This window comes from Peromyscus eremicus, chromosome 9 (genome assembly GCF_949786415.1).
Source record: "Peromyscus eremicus chromosome 9, PerEre_H2_v1, whole genome shotgun sequence".
Lineage (NCBI taxonomy): Eukaryota > Metazoa > Chordata > Mammalia > Rodentia > Cricetidae > Peromyscus > Peromyscus eremicus.
Window position 1 is genome coordinate 53,133,386 of NC_081425.1, and position 19,733 is coordinate 53,153,118.

Here is a 19,733-nt window from a genome sequence, read left to right on the forward strand (position 1 = left end):
CCTGCTGTGCTTTGCATATCTGCTACTTGTGCTGGTGGTTTGAATTTCCTAGACTTTACCTTGAGAACATTTCTGAGATAAATCCCGCTAGTAGGAGTTTTCCTGTCCATGATTCTCTAGTCCTTTATATAATTCATGAAGCTCATTTCGAAGCCAGTTGTGCCTCAAGCCTAGAAGTTTCCTGTCTGTCATTCTTTACAAGACTAATTATCATTGACATGCTGAGGAGGGTTCTCATGGATGATGACGCCGCCTTTCCTGGCCTTCGGACTTCATAGACAGAGATGTAGGAGAGCCAAAAGGCTGCAGTCTTTGCAATGGTCAGTATTATAATTCTGGCTACTTAGTAACTGTGAAACGAAAGAGTAGTTGTTTACATTGCATGCAAATTTGTCATCCTAAAAACGTCACAATGATTGTTGTGGTGCAGAATATTTATTACATATCACCCATCCCTGGGTTATGAACCAGGTAGGCTTTTCTGTGTATCTTTCCATTATAACTCTAGGTTATGAACCGAGTGGGCTTTTCTATGTATCTTTCCATTGCAACTCTCACTGCAGCTTGGGTTTCTCATTTCTCAGACTCCTCAAAGAGTCTAAAGTTAATATTCGACATTCAAAAGGATTCAATAAAGAGAAGTGAATATAACAAAGAACTAACTGAACTGCATCCATTACTTCAGGCTAAAGAACTCTCAACTAAAATGATAGGGTTGAGAAGTTTTTCCCTGAAGGTAACCATCAATTTATCACCTTGACTTCCCTAATCTAAGGAAATCCTTCCTGTTCTGGGAAGGATACTAGAGAAAAATATGTGATGATTTATTTCTATTCTAATATGTTAAGGAGTAATATAGGTCAGAATGTATATGCAAACAAGGTAACACACCCATAGTCAATGCAATTCCAATGAAAATAAAAGTCGGGCAAACTTTTAGAGTCATGTACACCTTTTTATCTAAAAAACCTTTCATTTGAGTACTGTGCCACTGATATATATATCTATGATATATATATATATATGATATATATATATATATGTCCAGTTGTGAAAAAATATTGTTATAGTTCATTGTCACAACAGGAATATTATTCCTGATCTTGTTACAGTCTAGAATTATTGAGATAAGAGTCTCAATTGAGGGAATGACTAGATAAGACTGATCTGTGACTGTGTCTGTGGGAGATTGTCTTGATTGTTAATTGATGCAGGTGGGTCCAGCCCACTGTGGGAGCACCATTGCCTGAGCTACTGGCCTTGAGATATATATGTATACACACACACACACACACACACACACACACACACACACACATATATATACACTCACACACACACACATATATACACACATATACACACACACACACACACATATATATATACACTCACACACACACATATATACACACACATACACACACACACACACACACACACACTCACAGGCTCACACTTAACTAGCTCTTTCTATATAGAGAGCTAGTTAAACAAGCCTGCAAGTGTGCCAGTAACAAAAACATTTCTCTATGGTTCTTCTCTTCCTTCCACTTCCTGCTTGAGTTCTTACCCTGATTTCTCCCAATGATAAATTGTGACCTGGAAGTATAAGCCAAATAATCCTTTTTTTAAAAAATTCTAAGTTGCTTTGGTTGGGAGTGTTTTATCAGAGAAACAGAAAGGAACTAGAACAATTCCCAAAGAGCTAGGAGAAGGCTAGCTTCAAGATAACATTCTTAAGTGAGGGAAAGAATCACCCAATGGAAACATAAAAACATGAAGTCATGCTGAGTATTAGGGTTCAGAGTTCTTACTTGATGTATGTAGATGGATTTGTTTCATGGTAGGTTTATTGATATGATTCACATACTGTGTGAGCTGCACATGGTGACAGCTTCCAGCCATGGCTTTATGACTTCCATAGTATGTTCTCATGTTTAAGGTAATACCACAGAACATTCTTGCTTTACCCTTTCATACTAAGTCTACATTCTTGTACTGTTCTGTGCTGGAAAAAGTTGATTCTAGGGCTAGTTTCTGTTTCTGGAGGTTCCTGGAGAGTCCTGAAACTCTGGAAAATGTGTTATGGGTCCTCATCTGGGTGCAGGGCCTTAATGGTCATTGGGTATTCCTATCTCAGAAAAGGAATACCATTTCCAGCTCGAAGGAGTTCTTTGACGGATACTTTATATATCAACTTAACCGCACAGGAGGCACCCAGGCTTTTGTTCAAACATTATTCTGGATATGTATGTGAGGCTGCTTTGGGATGAGATTTTACTTTATACTAGCAAGTTGACCTCTTAGATATAGGCCCACCTCATGCATTTGGTTAAAAATAATAGAATAAAAAAGCTAAAAAGGAATTCTTCTAGTCTGACTGCTGAGCTAGGACATTAGTCCTATCCTTCCTTCAAACTCAAAGTGACACATTGGCTCTTCCTGGGCTTTGAGCTTACCTGCTTGCAGAAATGAACACATACTAGTAACTCTTCTGGTTCCCAGATTTTTCATCTCAGGCTGTAGCTCCTCACCAGTTCTTCTGGACTCCATCTTTCTGACTGAAGATATGAAGGTTTCTCAGCACCCATAATCACACAAGCCAATTCCTTGTAAGTATTATCCCTTGTCTCTCTCTCTATATAAATATGCATACATCATATTGGTATTATTTCTCCAAAGAACTCATGTAATATCAGTGAGTAAGGGCCCTGCCAGATACACATATTATAGTCCAGTGAGATATGATAATTAGGGTTATTCTATGGCTTGTATTTTGATTTTTTTATTGCATTTTATGAAAAATTAATTATACTATAAGAATTGAGATAATTGATATTAAAATGTCATTTGTGTTTCTATGCCAAAAATATCCCTGGAGAATTTGATAGGCACTTTTAGAGCAGTGGATTTTTTACTCGAGATAAATGACATTTAGAAATGAAAATTAGCTTCATTTTGAAAGTAATTTTGCTCTTTTTTTTTTATAAGTTCCAAATGTAAGAGTGGATTTGCTTTGTCATTCTACATTTTAGTTTGCTGCCAGCTCTTGGTTTGTCCTGGTCTTAGTGAAAATAGTTTCATTCCCTGTAGAAAGGGTGTCCAATTGTTTTAATTTTCTTCATTGCATCTGTTAAGCAGCTCTTTCATCTTTACAACAGATCAACTTTTGTTGCATTTTAAATCCTTCAAAATGAAATTTTGCTCAAGACAAGAATATTGACCTTGGAACACAAGGGTTCTGATTAAATGGAAGGGTCATGTAGGGATAAAGGCCAGGCACAGCACTGGGGGCCCTGGTGACTGAATAATTGTTGATCTATTTGGAGAAAACTTTATCATCTTGGGCCTCTATTGAATGTTCCTTTTGATACTCTCCTAGACTAAATTCTAGTTGGGTTACATTCTGTCTAACATGAATCATCAACGTTTAGTTGATTCTTTTCCTGACCTGGCAAAAGTTATTAATAGCCATGAAGATGTATTAGTTCGTTGTCTCTTGGTATGACTGCATACCACAGACTAGGTAAATCATACCTAAAAGAAGTTTATTTTGAATCATAATTCAGGAGCTCCAAGAAGAGGATGTCAGTGCTCACTTGGATTTTGATAAGGACTTTCCTCCTGGCTAAATGCAACACATGTGAGATAGAGAGGGCTTCTTTTCATATCTCTGCCTCATCTTATAAAGCCACTGACTGCATCATGAGGATCCATCCCACCCTCATATCTAACTTCAATTGCAATTACTTTTTTTATGTTATTGAGCTTCCTGTGACTATAACGAAACCCTCAAGATAATAGATTCAGAAATAGATTGATTAATACATAGCCCCTATATAATTCTAAAACCCAACAAGAAAAACCATCCTTAACCTCAAGGCTTTGGAATTATTTTCTTTGGTTCCATGTCCTGCTGCATGGACATGCTGGTATTCAGGTCGGGCCACCAAGACTTTGGGCAACTCAACTCCTAAGAGGTCAGAAATAGATTGTCTGCTTTGCTTTGGGCCTGTGGTGAGGTAGCGCATCATGGAGGGAGAATGTGGTGAAGTGAAGTTGCTCACCTCATCACCCAGGAAGCAGAAAAAAAGGGAACAGGCCAGGTTCCATGACTAACTTCAAGAGCATGCTCCCAATGACCCAAGGACCTGCTACTACTCTCTACCTCTAAAGAGTCTACTAGCTTCTAGGAGAGTCACTGGGGACCAAATCTTTAAGACACGGACCTCAGGAGGGTACTCGTCTAGGCCACGATTCCTCAGAAATATCCTGTCTCCATAATACCACTAACATATAACCTTGGGGATTAAGTTTCCCAAGCCTGAAATTTGAAAGATATTTCAAACCTTCAGATTTTTCTCTTGGACCTTGAAATCCATGCCCTCCTCACAAATAAAACACTTATTCTATCCCAATAGTGCCACAGTCTCAAGTTCTTCCAGCATATCTGAAAGTCCAAAGTCTTGTCTGAATCAATATTGGTGAGCCAATATTGACAAATGAGACAAACCCACTCCAGCTATGAGTCTGAAAAACAAGTAACTTTGATTCTAGACTATCAGAACTGCTGTAGGATAGTCTCACTCCTTATGAGAAAAATAGGTTTTTCATTAGTGGTGCTGACCTGTTTAACTACCACAGCTGCTTTTTCAGATAGAATATCATACAGATAATCCCCCTCCTTGTATCTTTCAGGTGCTGGGCATCAACTCTCCATTTTTTCTCAGCATTCTTATCTTGAAGTTCCTATTCAAATGTCCTTTAAGCTCTGCTCCCAGCATTCAATGATTTTGTTTCTCTAGAGACCACTGATTAATACATAACCCCATGTAATTCTAAAACCCAACAAGGAAGCCATCCTAAACCTCAAGGCTTTGGAATTATCTTCTTTGGTCCCATGTCCTACTGCATGGACATGCTGGTATATCGGGGCTGGGCCGTCCAACACCTTGGACAGCCTAATCCCTTTGACCTTCCTTGATTTAACCCGTGCTCCTTTTCTTAGTAGGTACAGTCTACCTGTAGCTGTCTCTAGGCCAGCCTTGCATGCTCCAAGTAAACACCGCCCTGGTAAGGATCTTGTGTAGCAGCTTCAGCCTGATGTCTTGGTTTGTCATTATCTTACAAAGGTGCTCATTGTGGTGGTTCTGCCCCTGTGATGTCTCTCCTAGTTCTGCAAGATAGCTAGAACATCATTTACAATTGAGGTGAACTTCTCCATCTTCCCACAGTTCTTGCTTTATGCATGTTAGCAGATGTAATGCCATGTAGAGGCTATCATGGCTTGTAGTTTGTGGTCTGTGGAGTGCCAGGTTGAGTTGTACTGAGAACTGCTGGACCTCCAGCTAGAGCAGCTGTGACTAGACTATGAGGATGAGAACTTCAAGCCACAGCTTCATGCTTGGTAGAAGGAGCCAGGCTTGGTGGCTGTGTGGATACCATGAAGGTTCTGAGTATTACTGGATGACACCATGGGTTTCAGGTGGGGCCATTGATTTCCCCAGCATCTCCATAGGTTTATTTTGAGTGTAGTCACAGCATACATCCTTCATTCATGATTAACTTGCAATCATACAACATCATTTCACTTGAATCTTTCAGCAGGGTTTCTATTTATAGCGCCCCTGTCTTTTATACGTATTTGTTATATGTCATGCTGTTGCACAGAATAAACCCTATAATTGATTATTATTTTAGGCTTCAGAGGATCAACAGATTTCCTAGAATGATGGTACAACCTGTAATGCTAGCATTTAAGAAGCTGAGACAGGAGAATGACTTCAAGTTGGAGGCCAGATTGGGCTACATAGTGAATTTCAGGACAGCCTGGGTTACAGAGTGTGACCCTGTCTAAAACAAGCAGACAAACAAACCTCAATCAATTAACTTTTAAAAAAATGATTATTATTATTAATTATTACTATTACTGTTATTACACCCTGACCACAGTTTCCCCTCCATTGTCTCCTTTCAGTCCCCAACTTCCCCTCTGCCCCACCATCCACTCCTCCATTTCTTCATAAAGGGGCAGGCCTCCCATGGATATCCACCAGACATGGCCTACCAAGTTGCAGTAAGAATAGGTACCCTCAACTGGCTTTCTAAAAAAGGAAAAATCAGAAGAAGGCTGGTCTCTATACTTCCATACATGTTCAGTATTCCTACTGCTTTTTTACTTTTGCCTGCCTATTTAAAATTTTGATCTGTTCTTACTTCACTTTGGTCAAAAGGATCTCTTAGTATGTATTTTATAGTGAGGAATTACAGAAGTCAACTGCCTTCAGATTTTACATAAAAGTGAATTACATTGTTCTCATGTTTGAAGTGTTTTCTGCCTAGATGTAGAATTCTAGGTTGACAATTCTTTCAGCACCAAAAAGACAGAGTTCCATCAGCTCATGGCCCCCACAGTTTCTGAGAAGGTGGTTTTGGTAGCTCCCATTTTTTCCTAAAATGTAAACCCCTCCCCTCTACTCACCTTCTCTTAAGAGTTTGCCTTTTTAAATCTTGTAATCCCTCCCCTCTTCCCCCAATCCTCTCTCCTTCCCTCTCCTTTTCTTCCCTCTTCCTTCCTTCTCTCCCTCCACCATTCTTCCCCCTCTCTTTCTCTCTCTCTGTTTCTCTCTGTCTCCCTTCCTTCCTTCCTTCCTTTATTTCTTTCTTTCTATCACAGGCATAAGCATTATTTTCTTCAAGTGTAGACTATTTTATCTGCCTAGATCCATAATGTTTCTGAACAAAATTTGGAAAAAATTCAGGCAATGTTTTTTTTAAGGATTTCACAATTCATCATCTTCCCCTTTCTTATGGAACTATAACTACAACCCAGCAATGCTCCATTGGTGACTGACTGCTCTTCATTTTTCTACTGATGGATTGTAGTGTGCCTAACTGTGTACTTTGTGTTGACCTGTGGTTTATGTTTGCAGGTCTTCTCTCCCATTGGGTATGAATACTGTCCAACAACAGTCAAGTTTAGCTGTCCTATTATTTTAGGTTTGAGATTTCTGTTTGGTTATTATTTATAGTGTCAATAAATAGAATGTAATTTCATTATATCAATTCTATATTGTTCATAAAATAACCCATCTTTTAGCCCATTAAATATATATTTTCTTGCAGATTCTTGAACATATTGATCATTAGTATTTTAAAGTTCTTGTTAAGCCAATCAAGGGCATCTGGAACACTTGTGATTTTGTTCTTATTAAACAGAAAAAACATTCTGTCTTTATTTTAGGTCACATTTTCACAAATCTAAAAATATTTTATTCAAACACTGTACATTTTGTGTCACAGGCTTTGGAGCCTGTGATTCTCTGAGTGGTGTCGAGCCTTGCCCTGGGCTCCTTACAGTCTCATCCCGTGCGATGATGTTCAGGTTGACCATGAACCGTGAGGGTCATTTGTGGGCAGAATTTGGAGTTCCACCTTTGTGATTTTCTTCAAGCTTCCTGCCTTAATTTGTAGCTACTGTGGCAGCCCCGATTCCTCCAGCATGTTCAGAGGCTGAAAATACTATGGTATTCTGCTTGAGCTCTACAAGTTAAACGCAATGAAGACCCATGAATACTTAGAGCAGAGTCAGGAGTAAGAAAGTTGTATGCTTTGTGTGTAAAGTTTGAGGAGGTAATCACAGGGTCACCCAAGGATTGGGTTGCCATATGAGGATGGTGTTCCTTACATTTTGAACTGTATTATGTGCACTTATATTCCATATGCAGTCCTGCCTATCATACAGGGAAACTGCTGAATAAAAAAAGAAAAAAGAAAAAGAAAATCACTGTCATTATAAAAGAAAATTGAAAAGAGGAGAAAACAAAACCAAAGAATGGGCTTTATCACTTAGTAAACTCACACACACATACATTCACACACATATACACATACTCATATGTGTACACATACACACACACACACACAACACACACACATGTGTATACACAAACAAGAGAGAAAGAGAAGAGGGAGAGCATACTGTGAGAGAGCACACTGAGAAGGAGGACTATAGGTCAGAGACATGAGTGTATTTGGGACAGAAGATAAAAACTGTGTGGACGTGAAAGTTTCCTGTTTTACCCATTGGAGGAGCAGACACCAAAAGGACTATAGAGAAAATGTGAATGAAAAGGAAGGTCCTGGAAGAACGATAGGCTATCCAGATAGGAGACAACAAGGAATGTGACAGAAATCGGGGGCTCAAAATCTATATAATGGATAGTGAATCTTAACACTCTACCTCCCACCCCAGTCAACTGCATGTCTGTCTTGCATATCACTTCAGAAGACAGAGACTAGTACATCAGGAGAGGTCAAAATGGTCTGTCCCATGCCAGAGGTTAAGCAATGTATTTGAAGTCGGGGGATGCAGAGAAAATATATGTCTACTGGGAATATTCTTGGCTCTGTTTCGACACTCCGCAGCCGGCATATTGGCAGCTAGCCTTCTATCTCCCTTGGCAAGAAACTATATAATTATTCTCTGGAGGAACTTGCTTAAGAGAAATGCCTACAGATGCTAACATCTGGGAGTGCACTAATGAAATGGTCAGGACTGGGTCAGATTTATAACAAGATTGTAGCCTTCGATCTACTTATGTCAGAAACTAACAAGCTGAAGAAGACAACACTGAACAGAAAGCTGTAGCTATAGAAGAAATAAGTTTGGTGCCTAAACTCCGGTGTCTAGTAAACTGAAAACAAGCAAAGATTTACTGTTAATAAAAATGGACAGTTTCAGACCAAAGGGGAAAAATCTTCACATCTGTCATAAAGCAGAGACTTTATAGACTATATTTCCTAGCTCTATAGCATGGCATTATAAATCGCTAGTAAAAGCACTTCATGGTTGCAAGCAACTGAAGCTAATATGATTCTCATGAACAGTAAAGAAATTTGTTGGAAGAAATGCAAAGAGCCTGTGGAACTGAGTGTACACTGAAGAATTGAGATGAGAAACAAAGACACTCAGGAAAGATGGCCAAGGGCTGTCTATTCAGGTGTCATTGTGTCTATCAGCACTCTTGACATCTGCCACCTCTGGATTTTGCTGCTGCCCACACCACTGCATCTCTCTCTATCTATCTATCTATCTATCTATCTATCTATCTATCTATCTATCTATCTATCTATCTATCTATCTATTGTTTTGTACGTATGTGAGTCCAGAGCTAACCACTTGGTGTTAGATAATCAATGAGGGACTCATTCCTGGGTGGGACTATTTCTCCCACTCTCAGCATTGTCTAGTTCCCTGTAGTTCTTTGTCTACAGGTGAGGCATCATGAGGTTTCCTCGTTTTATGTTAGCATGTCTATTGGTGTGGTACTTTAGATGTCTTGTTTAGGCAGCCATTTTGTTGTGGTATCATGGTTGAAGCTTCTCTGTCATTTCTAGGAGACACAATCTCACAGCAGCTTCCTTGATCCTCTGGCTCTTAGAATCTTTCTGCTTCCTCTTCCTCAATATTCTCTGTGCTTCAGGTGCAGAAGCCATACTGTACTTGGGGCTGGGCACCCCGTGATCTTTTGTTTTCTATATTTTGACTTGTTGTGGTTTTCTGTGACAGTGTCTTGCTTGAAAGAGAAATTTCTTTGATGATGGGTAAGAGCTAGACTTATCTGTAGGCATGAGGGTAGATATTTAGAATTATTGTGTGTTAGTAAAAGAAATAGAAGATAAACAGATTTCTCAACAACCTAGATCAATAATCATCATTTCAACAAGACAGAAAACTTGAAGATAACAAGAATCAAGGGAAAATAGAAAATCAATTACTGACCTATCACTTAAAAATGAGACAACCGGCCCCGAGGGAAGAAATCAACCTGATCTAGGGAGAGGTAATGCTATTTAAGGTATTCAAGTAGGAAAATATGAGATGTCTCCTAACTCCTCCTATGTGGCTGTGGAGTCTATAAAAATTGATTTGAGAAGTGTAGTGCAAAGAAAACTATAGATTCATTTCATTTGTGCACAGTAATGTAAGAAATAAATGAGCAGGATATTTTCAAATTTGCTACAGGGATGGATTAACAGAATAATCACATCCTAAGCATGGCTTATCCCAGGAATCGCAAGAATGATTCAACAATTGGAGTCTATTACTCTAGATTAACATATTAATTGAAAAAACAAACACATTGTAATATCTTCTCAGTAGGTGCCACAAGGGTTTTGATGGCATTTTAACATTCGTTCCTGATTTTAAAAAGTCTCCTCAAACTAAGAATAGAAAACAGCTTTCTTGGGTTGATAACACCCTGTATCAGAAAATTACAGCACCCAGACTAACAATTACAGAAACTCTAGATGTATCTCCTGGAAAGTCAGCATGACCCATGCTATTCTGAGTCCTCTTTTCATAACCATGTCTTCCTTCCTAACAGAACATCAGGGTTCTTTAGGGACAGATGTGATCCCAGGTCATGCCTGTTTATCATATCTTAATTTGAACTAAGAAATAAGTTCAAACCCCAGGTTAACCTCAGCATTTGAAGGATCGTGCAAACAAAAAAACTAGATGCATTTCTGGAACTTTCCTTGAGCAGTTGTAGCATAACCAACAGCCTGTGGCTTCCTGCTTCTGATAAGAGGAGAAAGGAGGGAAACTTTAACTGAGCTATTCCCAGCTGAACACAACTGGACAGCCAGAAATAAGGCAGAAACGCCCTCTATAATTAATACCACCCTATGAAATGTTAGAAGTTAGAGCTGACATGGTATGAAGAGAATAACTGATTAAAATCTGTAGGCAACAGGCAGATTTGCACCATGAAGAAAACGTCTGCCTCAGAAATTGAACAGAGTCATTGTAAAAACTAAAACACTGAAGGGGATTCCACAGTAAATGGTTATAGTATTGACATGCAATGGTCCACCATTTTTCTGGTTAGGAAATAGATGGGTGGATGACACCACACGTGATAGTAACAAAACTAAGCAATGTTTAACAGGACATATGCATCTATTAAAAGACAATGGAAAGATTGGGCTGATGGGCAAGTTAAGTACAGAGACATATCTTGCCCCTATATGATTTGATATTGATTGAATGATTCAATATTTCAGAGGTGCCAACTATTTCTAAGTTATTTAAAAAATTCAGTGAAATATCAAGTTAAAGTTCCAGCATAGTATTTTATTAAGCTTAGCAAGCAGTTATAAAAGTTCTACAAACATATTAAATAGACAAACTAAGCAAGAATATTTGAATGTACTAAAAAATAATTTAATGACTATTACCCTCCCTTATCTAAGCATACCAAAAATAAAAAACAATCAAACAAACAAAAAAAATCCAGGATAATTAAAGCAGTAAGATGTCATCCCTGTAATAAATCAACAGTAATAACTCAGTTGGTTCATTAGGACCAAACAAAGACTTAAGAAATGAACTTGTATTTATGATAAAGGTCTATGTGTTTATGGATACATATCTGTGTGTTAGCCTCTTCTAATGCTGAAGGTCAACATACTTTGAAGACTTTAAAAATTATTGTTAAGGAAACATCATTTAGATGGACTATATTAGATCTGTAAATATACCTAAAAGAAAGGTACATAAAAGTGCTGCAAAGACAAAGGCCAAATGTGGATCCTTTCATTTTCATAACCTAATGTTGATATACGCTCTCTGATGTCTTGAAATTCTCAGACCTACTGGAGTACAGACATTAACAGCCTCTGAGAAGAGGTAGCTTAGGTGTCCTCTGGATTGGTGGCCAGATCTCTACAGAACATCTTCGATTACAGAATAGAGTGAGAGTCATGGGCATAATGTGGCCAGGTGTGGAACATTCTATAAGCTCAGCCACTCTGGAAAATGTTGTGGTTTGGGGGATGAGAACTGAGCATTTGAGTATTCAGCATTAGATGAACATCCAGCTAACACTGTGAACTTGGGGGCATTGGAACCAGGGAAAGCATAAATATGGCAGTGGTTTTGTGATCCTCAGACTCTACAGGGATGGATGGTTAAAGGAGCTCCCTGTGGCACAATCAGACATGTGGAAGCTGTTAACAGACTGGCCGTTCTAGTGCCTCATTCTGCCTAGTGATTGGCAACAGATTTGAGGAGCACCCCACCACCACCATAACTCTGCCCTACTTTCTGTTGTTGTTTACAGCTAGGAAGGTGAGAGGCCTTGAGAAGTACCAGATCTGTTTACAATCTCACCTATTCAAGATTTAGTGATTAGAAAAATGCATCCGTTGTGTTCTTTTTTCTGATAAAGTTACGAAGGTGTAATTTGTGGATGCCACAGTCTACCATTAAAATTATGAAGGAACTCATAATTGCGTTTTTATAAACTTAACTGTTTTCACTCCATATGTATCATCTACATCTTTCTATACTGTTGTAGATAAACACACTCTGTTCTTTTAAAGAATTTAAAGGACTTAGTTTTAGAAAATGCAAATACTTTTCTAAATGTCTTTTGCTGTTGAATGTACCCCACTGTTTTCCTCACTTTATTGGAAACTGCAGCAAAGAGTGTCTACATGAATGCATCTCTGCACCTTCTATGGGGTAAATGTCTAGAAAAAAAACACTGGACCAAAGTGTATGTTTGAAAAGAATTGTACAACTGCCAAATTGCTCTCCTAAAATTCTTGTTTCAGTTAGCAATCGCCAAAATGATGTTTTAGAGTGGGCCTGGTTCCTTCTTGGCAATCGGTGATTATTCTTATACAGTTCTGTCTTTGCCAACTGATAGATGAAAAACTACATCATCTCTTCATTACTGTGTTTTGAATTTCTTAAAACACAAGAGGCTAAGGCACTTTTCATATTTGCTGGCTGCTTGTATGCCTTGATACAAAGGTAGCCAGCAAAGACTTCTTCTTCTTTTTTTTTTTTTAACACATTACATTTACAGAACTGATATTTGTGTTATCATTTCTAACTTCTTTTTTATTTCATTTTCCTGGCATTACTTTTTCTAGGTTTTATTTTTAACCTTGCATGTCGTTTAACTTCATATGCTTTTTGAAAATCACAATTATACTATAACATATACTACACCCTTTGTTTTAAATAGATATAGTATATTTATTTGAGTTTGTTATTTTTGATCTATCTGGACCTTTGGGGACTTTATGACTATTATGTATATCTTTTTAAAATTTTATTTCCTCTGTGGTCTTTCCCTCCTTATCCACATACATATCTGTGTTTCTTCTTTGCTCCTGGGGTAATTTGAGATTCTGCATCCAGGGTGGATGTTGGTTGTAGCTGCTCAAGTATTTAACAGGAATGTTTAAATGACCTACCAGAAGATGAATTATGAATAATGTTAATGGCTTTTCTTTTTTAACAAGAAGAGAGCCTTAGTCTGCTGCCTCAAAGCCTAGCCAGTCATACCATTTTCTCCATGCTAAACTCCTGTTTTGCTGATATCACTGACAATTTAGTTTTTGGATGTTAATATTCTTGTTATAACTCCATCACATGTTTCCCATGATGCAGTTTTGATGGTTTCTTAGCAATATCAGCTAATTTCATAGACATTATCAATATTTATCTAGATTTATTCAACATCTCACTAAATCTGCTATAACACATCCTCCTCCTCCTTAGGGACTTACTCATGGTCAGTTGTGCCTATTTGATAGGCTTCTTAAGGAAAGTGTCCAAAATGTATTTAGATGTCATTCTTCTGCATTTGGTTCTGTTCAGGTTTGATTTTTTTGTTTGTTTGTTTTGTTTTTTCGAGACAGGGTTTCTCTGTGTAGCTTTGCGCCTTTCTTGGAACTCACTTGGTAGCCCAGGCTGGCCTCGAACTCACAGAGATCCTCCTGGCTCTGCCTCCCGAGTGCTGGGATTAAAGGCGTGCACCACCACCGCCCGGCTCAGGTTTGGTTTTTGAGACAGGCTCTCATCCAGGCCAGGTTGGCCTCTAATTTGTTATATAGCTGAGGATGGCCTTGAACTCCTGATCCTCCTTCCTCCATTTCTTGAGTGCTGAGATTACAGCACTGAGCCACTATGCTTGACTTTTTTGAGATTCCATATATTTGAAAATATCTTCCTTCTTACTTATATGACGAAAGCTTGACCTTTTATAACCAAAGCTTTCAAGGGCATCTTGATTGGCTTTGAATTCTATCCTCTATGTGAGTAGGGTCAGGGAACATTCTAGGTAGAAAGGCCAGAACTGAAGGCACTTTGAGAGCACTGATTATTATTAAATTTATCTTTATAAAGGATGAGAAGTCATATACTAAAATGAATGATGAGGCTGGAGAGATGGCGCAGCAGTTAAGAGTGCTTGAAGCTCCTGAAGAGGACTCGGGTTTGGTTCCCAACATCTAGATGGTGACTCACAACAGCCTTTTTACTTCCAGCTCCAGGGGAATCTGATACCCTATTCTGGATTCAGTGAGCACACACACTCACATATGCACTGTCGCCTTCCACCTTGTGTGAAGAAAGAAAGAAAAGAAGGAAGGAAGAATGAATGTAGCTAGAAAGGAAGAATGAATGTAGGTAGAAAGGAAGAATGAATGTAGCTTGAAATTCAGTAGTTTGAGAAATAGAATTATGTGTCATATTTTATTACATGTATTTATTTCGTGTGTGTGTGTGTGTGTGTGTGTGTGTGTGTGTGTGTGTGTGTGTGCCACACACATGAGTAGAGGTCAGAGGACAGCTGTGGGAGTCAGTTCTCTTATTGCACATCTGAGTTATAGGGCTCTAATTCAGATGTCAGGCTTGGAGATAAGTGTCTTTGCTCACTAAGCCATCATCCTACTTTATGGGACATAGTCCTGCCTGGGGCATCCACTGTGATCCTGACATCACACTGGTACCCTGACTCATGCCAAGACCTCTCTGCCAGGCCTGACAGCTTATCTCTCCTGACCAAGTGCATTTCATCCTAGAATGAAATAACTACTGAAAACACAAAGCTCTTCTCAACAAACTCTCCAGGACATTTCTTGAATGACCTCGGTTTACCTCTGAGAAGCAGTGTTCATGTAAGAATTCCACAGAGGGACTGGCTTTGACATAGCTCAGATTATGTGTCCTTGGTAGTGAAAAATATTTTCTATCTGGATGCTTGGATCCAGACCCATGGGCTTTCTGTCAAATGAGGCAAGGACATCAGGCTGTTGCAGCTGGGGAGACCCCCGCTGCTGGCTTAGCTTATCTGAAATTGCTCAGAGATACAGCAAATGTCATTGAGATGTCAAAGCCAAGAGACCATCAGCAACATTGAGCATCCGATTGGGTTTTATGTTTTGAATTACAAAATAATTAAGCTTCCTCTCCATTTTCCAAGAAAAACCAAGGGAAGTTAACGATTAGATATTAATTCCAAGAGATAAGTATTCCTATCTTGATTTCGAGGGCTCCTCCATGAAACAAGGGGGTGATCTAAACTCCCCCATCCCTGCTCTTCTGGTATGAAAACGTTGCAATCAAACACAGTGGTGATTTGGGGAACAGTTTCTCTTCTGTCCTGGGGTACCATTTCTTATTGGATAGGTTCCCCCCTTTATCTCCCATGCTAGCATCCTTTAAAAGCAGTATAAATGCAAATGGATAGAGTGATTTATAGCTGCCCTCACTCATAACAACTGGAGAAAATTGCTTTTGTAACTGAGCCGATTCTCAGTTAGTGCTCTTAGTTATTTTCAGATTTTTCCATAAGCAAGCTGTGCTGACCACAGAGAGGAGGTAGGGATATAATCCTTCATTAATTTGGTGAGAGAGAAGCAATGTCACCCCGTCCCTACTCTGTGTAGCAAGTGAGAGGTGACCTTGTCTCTTTAGTGGGGAACTGAGCATAAGAGAAGATACCATTTTCCTGGAATAAAAGCTGGAAGGAAAGAAACAATTCTTTACTCCTTTTTAACCCAGGAACAGTGTTACATGCTTTTATTTGCCATTCGTGAGTGCCCTGACACCCCATAAAGTAGGTTATGGAATTCTCCATTTGTAGGTTTTGAAAAAGTCCAGGCTCAGGAAAGTCACTAAAGCCAGGAGGCAGCACTTTTTCACCCAAAGGACGGCCTTGTCCTGCAGCACATGGGACCTAAATGATGAGCTAGCTGACTCCTTTGGAGGGAAAACATGTTGGAAACTTCAGACCAGGTAATGATGATGTGTACTTCTTGCAAAAACGATTCAGGAGAAATTAAGAAAACCTAATGGGTACAATGTGATATAGATCGGCAGGCTTCATAACATTAGATAGGGACAAAATTTATGTTGTGACCCACGACCACATGCGTTTTTAGTGTTTTTTTTTTTGTTTGTTTTGTTTTTTTTTTCTTTCCGAGACAGGGTTTCTCTGTGTAGCTTTGCACCTTTCCTGGAACTCACTTGGTAGTCCAGGCTGGCCTCGAACTCACAGAGATCCGCCTGGCTCTGCCTCCCAAGTGCTGGGATTAAAGGTATGCGCCACCACCGCCCGGCGTTTTTAGTGTTTTTTTAAACTAGTCTATTTTATAAGAAAATGCTAGACTAAGCTCTGCTAAGTTCATTTCTTGGTCAGTTTAGTAGTGAGCTATTATCCCCAGATCTCTTTGTAAACTATAGAGATGGAGAAGGAAGACATGCAGCCCCCATCCTGGGCTAATTTTTAGAATTACTTCTCCAGACTTTCTCTGATACCTTATGTACTATTCTTCCTATCAAGACCTAAATTACTCGGCCTAAATTACTTTTTTTCTTCACTGTGCCCTGCTCTTTGGTGAGCCTTGGCTTCATGGATTCAGTAGAAGTTAAATACTAGACCTCCCTTAAGAAACGTTAAGATTTGGACTTGACCTTCTGAGCCATGCATTAAATCATAATAAAAACCATAAGCACTTCATAGATTTGGTTTAGCTGTATGGATTCCTCATGTCAGCATCTTAAACCACAAAAGTACTTTTATTATTGATGACATCAAGGACTGAACTTGAAGATGCCTGATGAATCTTCTATAGTGTGGGGAGTCTTGGAAATGGAGCTAAAACCAGTAAATTGTGTAGCTTGAGTGATGCCCTCCAGGAGCTCTTTCATGGGTGCCCCCCAGCCCATTTAGGAGCACACTTTAGAATTCATGAGATTTATTGTGAGGCAGGAGGTTGAAGAAGCCTTTTAATATCCTTTCTTCTTTGTTAGGATTTAGAAGCCCTCTATTAGATGGGCTTCATCATCTTGTTTATTAGTTTGTAATGCAACTCTGATTAACTATGGATGTAAAATGCAAGGCAGCAATGATCTTCCATAAATATGAATGCAAGTATGGAGTTTCCTCAGCTTGTCTTTGGTCTCAGCCCACTCTCCACAGCCACTGGGAATGCAAACTCATTCCTGGTGGCTCCTACGGCTTCTGAAACTGCTGGTCTTGAGAAACTCTGTAGGAAATTGGAAACAAAGTCAGGGGGACTGGGGCTTCTCAGTGGACTACAAAGGAATCTCTTCTGCTTCTCCTAGAGTCCCATTCACCTGGTGAGTTCAACAAATGTGCTCACAAATGTGTTAATTTTTTTAGCTTTTAGAAGGAGAGGAAAAAAAAAGGAAAGACTCTTAACTATTAACAGACTATAGAAATTGAAGTGGGACTATGTAGACTCTAGGAACTATAGATGAAAGAAAGCATAGATTCATTTATCTGAAAAAGTTAACTTGTTTAATATGATCATCTCCCACAAACAACATAACTTTGTTCTTCTTTGTTGCTAAGAAATATAAATTGTGTGTGTGTGCTTGTGTGCATGTCTATATATGTGTATGTATATATATATGTGGTATTGATCACATATCATACATATCACATATCCTCTGTTGTTGGGCATCTATTTTGGTCTAGAATTTGGGCATTGTGAACAGTGCTGAAATGAACAGTGCTCTCTATCTCTATGGTAAGTGGGCTTGCAGGCCTTTGAGTAACCAAGGGGATGAATGGGAAGATGAATAGGGAAGAAGAGAGATATGGGGAAGATAAGAGATTCGGGATAAGGGAGAAGAGAAATGGGAGACAATACATTCAACACACAGTATGTGCTGCCGGAAATACCTTGAAAAGAAAGTGCTGGAGGGATGAGCTGATGAAAGGAATTTGGTAACAACTGAATAAAGTTTGAAGGAAAAACCAGAAAGAGGATAGTGAACTGAGAGGTATTTTCCTTCCATTTCTGCATAGAATAAATATTCCATAATCGCTTAGACACTCTGTTTTCTCATGATTCCCTGGGCTACCATCCTCTCCTCCTATTTGAGGGCTTAGAAAGCCAGTTGCTCATGCTGTAGCCCTCATGTTATGCATGTCAGATATTGTGTTGCTGCTGCCATGGGAAGGGGACTTAACCACAGCCCCTTCCTGCAAGTCATGTAGTACTACAGGTTAAACAACCTGAATTCCAGTGGGTATTGGAATAAGTATAAAACCCTATCAGGAAAATAAGAGGAAGTGGGAAGCCAGCAAAATCCTCCAGTAGACATTGCTGCCTCTGTGGGATGGACTTTCAGGAGATTGTAAAGAGGGGAATCTATATCCACCTTTCTCTTTTCAAGGCAGGAGCGGCTGCTGTTGGGTATCATAGACCAGAGCTACTGAAGGGATGATTGAACTTTGGGACTGGTCTGAGAGAAGCCAGAGCGAATATCCATGTGTTTTCAACTGTAATGCAAACATGAACTAAATGTTCAAATAATGGCTTTCATGACTCAGGTGGTCACAGCAGGCTGTTCCAAAGCTGTCCCTTCTTCCTGTAAATCTTCTAGGTCACAGCCAGTTATAGACTATCTTGCTGTTCATCTTTGTGTTTTACCGGGACTAGAAAGTGCCAGGCTTCTCTTCTCTTCTCTTCTCTTCTCTCCTCTCCTCTCCTCTCCTCTCCTCTCCTCTCCTCTCCTCTCCTCTCCTCTTCTCCCCTCCCTCCCCTCCCCTCCTCTCTTCTCCTCTCCTCTCTTCTCTCCCCTTTCCTTTTTTCTTAAGATAAGATCTCATTACATATCTCTGGCTAGCCTAGAACATGCTATATAGACTAGGCTGCCCTTGAACTCACAGAGATCTACCCACCTTTGTCTCCCCAGTGCTGTGGATGTTTCTTTAGCTGGATTGGCTGGAGAGCAATCCCCAGTGACCCTCTTCAGTCTTTCACTCCTGGACTAGGGACACTGGAATGTGTGCGCAGTCAGACCTAGCTCTTATGTGGGTGCTGGAATTTTAAACTTGGGTCCTCATGCTTGCACAGCACACACTACCATCTCCCAATCCCCTTAACCTCCTTTTTTAAACAAAAGAGATAAATATATTTAACATATAATGGTACATATAGAAACATTCAAGAATTCTTGTATTTTGAACTAAGGAGATGTCTCAGTCAGTATGAGTTTACCTTGTAAGTGCAAGGACCTCAGTTCAATCCCCAGACCCCCCATAAAAAGTTGGTCAGTAGCCAGGTGTGGTGGCACATGCTTTTAATCCCAGCACTCAGGAGGCAGACGCAGGCGAATCTCTGTGAGTTCGAGGCCAGCCTGGTCTACAAAGTGAGTTCCAGGATAGCCAGAGATGTTACACAGAGAAACTCTGTCTCAAAAACCCAAAACAAACCAACAAATTTGCAAAGACAGAAAGGACCCCTGCAGTCTTGTGGGCTAACTAAATGGTGTAATTTCACACCAGTGAGGAACTCTGTCTTAAACAAAAGGTGGAAGATGCCTGAGAATTGAAATCTGAGGTTGTCCTTTGAGCTCCACACACATACAATGCACTTGTGTACCC